Genomic DNA, 5,177 nt, shown 5'->3' with positions numbered 1-5,177 from the left:
CACATGCAGAGAGTGCAAACAGTCTGAGTTTTTCCATCATGTGTGACTCAGGTCTGTGGTGTTTTTTCTAAGCAGCACGAGCTGCTCAGGAAAGCGTCTGTGTGTCGACGTGGGCCACTGGGATCTGGGAAATCCTCGTGTCGAAGCATGTGACCTACATGCAACTTGTATTTTTAACACTCTGTTGCGATTTGTCAGCGTTGCCATGGTGATAAGTAAATCATTATTCACCTGAGACAGTTGTAGTAATTTTGCCTCATGGAAGAAAATGAGGAACAAGAATGGCGTGAAAGACAAATTCAGATTCAGCTGGTGTTTAGGGAGGTGCAGTAAAATGACATGAATGAGATGTGATGTATTTGTTAAAGCCACCTCTATCCTCTTATTCTGCTGTCGCATAAAACAGGAAGTATTTATGAATAGAGTATGAAAGCAGTTGTATCCATGTTTATCCCACCTTCCATCTGTGTCTGATTAAAACGCTTTAAAATAAGGTGCAAAATCTGGGACAAGGGCATAAAGGGCTTCAGTCAGCCCTCTCCTTGGTCTGCCTGCTTCTGGCAGACTTGCACATACTGTCTTTATAGCCAGCCTGTCACATGACCTTGCTGTTCATTGTCAGTGGTCCTGATGTTATGTGGTCTGAGATTTAATTATGGTCAATAATGTGGTGATGGCAAATAATGTTTGATTAGTATTTGTTATTACAAATCCTTTAAACAGTGATGTTTGATTTGATTTGATTTTTATTGATTAGCATTCAAATATCTCAGTGAAAACAGAACAAAGATCTACCACAAAGCAAGAAAGCATGAGACAAGGCTAATCAAAAGGTATTGGCTGAAGTTTGATTATGAATCACTTGACCAAGATGAATAACAGGCATCTGTTCTCAGTGAGAAGCTCTGTGTTTCTGTGATTACCGTTCAGGACGTCTTCAGTGTTAATGCAGCTGCTGCTGCGTTTTAGATGAAGCTCAGCGATCGCCAGAGTCATTTAGAGGTTAGCAGAGACGGGGTCATCGCAGCCGACGAGCGCGCCGCTCATCAACTGGGAGACATCAAAGGCAGAAATGAAGAGTGTTGACAAGCTGCTCGTGTTCCTTTAGACTCGCGTTCCTGATTTGGAGGAGAGTTAAGAACACTGACTGGGATTTTTATCAGCATGTCTGCTCGTACAGACTATAAATTATTCCCACTCCAGCTCCAACTAAACAGACAGAGCTCTTGGAAATTCTTTTAGCTTTTAGCAGCTAGATAAGATTTTAAAGCATTTTTATTATTTAGCCTAATGGTAACTCTTGCAGGGTGTATGTTTTTTTTTTTACATGGCAGCCCAGTTGCTAGGAAACATCTAAATAGATTTTTGACCTTGTGCATGACTCTCTTGCTACAGGCATGGCTTATATGAATTATCCAAAATGTCTGCTTATGTTATGCTATTCTAAAAGGCAACTGCCCCGGGTTCACTATGGGAGAGGTGGTCATTATATCTGTGGCAAAATATGAATCATTAAAATGTAATATCACTCGAAATGGCCAAAAGCAGGCCTCGTGGGGCTTGTTCTGTCCTGCCCAACCTGCTACCAGGTAGGGGTGGGGGGAAAAATCGATACTGTGTAGTATCGTGATATTTTGTTTGCTAATAATGTATCGATACAGGGACAGCAGAAATCGATATTTTGTTACAAACAATTTTTTCGTGGACTGGAACATGCTGACTTCAGAGCATGTTGATCCTTTTTCTGAGCAACAATCCTGACATTCCTTCACTGTCCAAATGTGTTTAACGGTTTTTTTGGCAGCAATAAACATGACAGTTTACTTATTTTAATTTAAGACATGTTTTATTTTAATTAAGTTTAAAACTTTTTAATTTAATGTAAAATTATATTTTGTTTTAATTTACTTTCAAATTCTTCAGTTGCTGAAGGGGCTGCATAGTTTTCATATTGCATAGTTCAGAATAGCTATAATTGTACCAGATGGTTGCATTCAGTTCAGTGGGACTAGACTGTAATACAAACCATTCAAGTTTGTCAACAATAAAACTGACTGACATGAGAGAAAGACTGAGTGTGAGACTTTGTTATTAGATAAAATGAATATTGATAAAGTTTACCTTTATGTACAGAATCTGAATATCGCAAAATATTTTAAAAAATTGCAATAATATCGTATTGTGCGTTAGAGGTGGGCGATATAAACGATATACAATAGAAATGTTATAAATTTGGCCAACAATAGAGATTTTGACTATATCGCTCTATTGCGATAGTGCATGATGTCATCAAGCTGCGCCTGTTTTGGTCGAAAGCATTGCAGCGGCTAAAACCATTACCATCTGCAAATTATGCCGACAGTCATAGCAAAGAGATGAAGCACTTTTGAAATATGGGGGAAGCCAAAAACTGCGCTTCCTCCACCTCGGTAACATTGATTCATTAATGTTTAATTTTCTCGCAGCTACTCTATTCCCATGTTGTTGCAGTATATGAATAACTAACCTCGTATTGTGGATGAATGATGTCAGTTGTTCTCTTGACTGAAGTTTGGCCCGTGTACAGCATCCTGCTATGCGACTGCATTTGTCCCTGACCACCAGAATCCCTCACGTTAACTTTTATCGAGTGGAAAAAAAGTTGGCGTTCATCCTCCAGCTTCACTGTGCTAATGTTATGTTAACATAGCTGTGTCGCTAGCAGTCACGTAGCACAACATTATATACCAACTTCAGTAACCCTGCAAACGTCACTGCTGTTTAGTTTTCTGTCTTCATTTATGTTGGAAGTGGTAGCAGAGCTGTACGTTTGAATTAGTTTCAAAAATCTCTGTCAGAACATGCTATGAAATGTTTAGGTGGAAACTAGCGAGCTAACTTCCTGCTAACTTCTAACTCCGTTAAATGTCATAAATTCTGTTTTCATGGATGCCTGGATGTTAAACTTAATTGTTACACCTGGTAGAGCAGAACGCTGATGATTTAATTAAAGATGAAATAATTTAGACCGTTTTTAACTCTCAGTGTTCGTTTGACTTTGGGACCTGAAACGGACGGAGTTTTGGACCCAGATTACTCCACGAAGTTCCTCACCACAGCAGCCGTAATGCTCGACAATCCATCAAGCAGTGTGGCTTACCAAAGTTGTACTAAAACATTTTTAACAAATTTCTGCACGCCAAAATCGGTTCGAGGTCAGTAAGCACAACCAGAATTCATACATAAGGCACACTCTCGATTTTTGAGAAAATTAAAGGATTTTAAGTGCGCCTTATAGTGTGGAAAATACGTTATACAGAAGAAAAGAATATATCGTGATATATATCGTTACCGCACATGCTTCAAATTATATCGCGATATGAATTTTAGGCCATATCGCCCAGCCCTATCGTGCGTTAATGTAACAGAGTCATAAATCACATTGTTATAATTACACAAAATGTGTTCTAAACCCCCAAACTGCTCCTTTTATACCTGACTTTTAGGACCTCCAAGCCTGTAGTTGTGTTCATTATCAGTTAGAGCCCCTCCTCATTCTTTTCTTCTTCTTCTTTGGTGCAATACTATAAATACAGTGTACCCCTTTTGCCTCTCCCCTTTTCCTACAATTCCCCTGTGGGAGAGGTGGGTGTAATTTCTTTCCAACACCCTGAAACACACATAATTCATATTTAGCCACCCTGATGTTTATGATTGCGATGTTAGTTCAGTTATTGTCATTATTAAGCCTGTTTTTGTAAGATGTTATAAGTGTGTAGTATGTGTGTATCATAAATGTGTTTTAGGCGCCATAAATACTGGCATGAATATATACTCCTTGCTAGCTTGGGAGCTGTGGTGGGTTGAGCTAACCCTCTTCCCCACTGTTTGTATTTGGTCGTAGGAGCTGGAGTGGGCAAATTATTTACTTGGAGGTCTTTCTTTCTTTTACCTTTTTTATCAGGTATGTCGGATTTCATGTTGTTGTTTTTGTTTTATCTTATGTCAAATATGTTACGTGTAAATGCATATTTTATGTTTAATGTAAAAATAAATGCCAGCCCGCCTTTTCCTACAATTCCCCTGTGGGAGAGGAGCTGGAGTGGGCAAATTATTTACTTGGAGGTCTTTCTTTCTTTTACCTTTTTTATCAGACACAACGCAGAATCACACCGGTTACATTAAGTATTGTGATAATATCGTATCGTGGGATGTATGGTGATTCCCACCTCTACTACCAGGCAGAACAAGACTACCAGTCAGCGGGGCCTGTACATATTCTGTAATACGTTCATTATAGGTATTATTAAGTAATAAAGGATCCACCTATTTGTCAAGTTTGTTTGTATTTTTGATTAGGAAAATATCCAAAGCTGTTATGAAAGCAAAAAATGGCGGTGCTTCAAACTGCAGTCATGGTAAACAGAAAGGACACCGTATTCTCTTGTACGTAGTATCAGAATATGCCCTTACAGGTGTTATAGACAGTGTTATTGTTAATGTATGTTTGGGGGCGTTGCACCCCGGAACCTTCAGAGGATTTTCAGGGTTCTCCCTGCCGGAATGTTATGTATGGGACAGTTTTCCTGTATGTGTGCGACTAGCTGTGGTTGTTTCTAAAAGTGGTCAGTAAACGTCCTAAAACTGGCACGTGAGTTTCCGAGCATTTTTATCCTGAGGTTATAACAACAGGGATAATCAGTAAATCGGACTCTCTCTGTAACAACAGTTTTCTGATCTGGACGTGTTTTGACGTGTTAACACAATCCCAAGGACAAAACATTAGCAGTGATTTCAGAAAATCAATTTGGGCCATTTCCAAACAATTTAAAGTCCATCTTCCAATAATGAGAAGGATTATTCACAAGTGGGAAACAATCTTTCCAGGGGTCCCAACAAATTCACCCCAAGGACAGAACATGTAATGTCCAGGGAAACAGGAAAAACCCAGCAACCAGGTCATATGTCAACCCATAGCTGGACTGGCCATTGGGCATACCGGGCATTTGCCTGGTGGGTCGATGGGTTTCTTTTGTTTTTTTGTAATGAAGAGGGAGCTGAGTGTAAAAGCGAAGCTCTCAATTTACCGGTCGATCTACGTCCCTACCCTCACCTATGGCCACGAGCTGTGGGTAGTGACCGAAAGAACGAGATCGCGGATACAAGCGGCGGAAATTAGCTTCCTCCGAAGGGTGGCT

General features: G+C 39.8%; 1 long non-coding RNA gene across 1 annotated transcript; it reads left to right on the top strand.

The window, feature by feature from the left end:
* Positions 1–3,598: 3,598 nt before the first annotated feature.
* LOC121812076 lies at positions 3,599–4,165 on the top strand. The gene is made up of 3 exons (XR_006052851.1): positions 3,599–3,624; positions 3,884–3,943; positions 4,134–4,165. It is a non-coding gene; the product is annotated as an uncharacterized LOC121812076 (long non-coding RNA).
* Positions 4,166–5,177: the final 1,012 nt, after the last annotated feature.

The sequence above is a fragment of the Haplochromis burtoni genome, unplaced genomic scaffold, assembly GCF_018398535.1.
Source record: "Haplochromis burtoni strain Fernald_Lab_line unplaced genomic scaffold, NCSU_Asbu1 Contig_427, whole genome shotgun sequence".
In the NCBI taxonomy this organism is placed as follows: domain Eukaryota; kingdom Metazoa; phylum Chordata; class Actinopteri; order Cichliformes; family Cichlidae; genus Haplochromis; species Haplochromis burtoni.
This window is presented reverse-complemented; position numbering and strand designations above follow the sequence as displayed.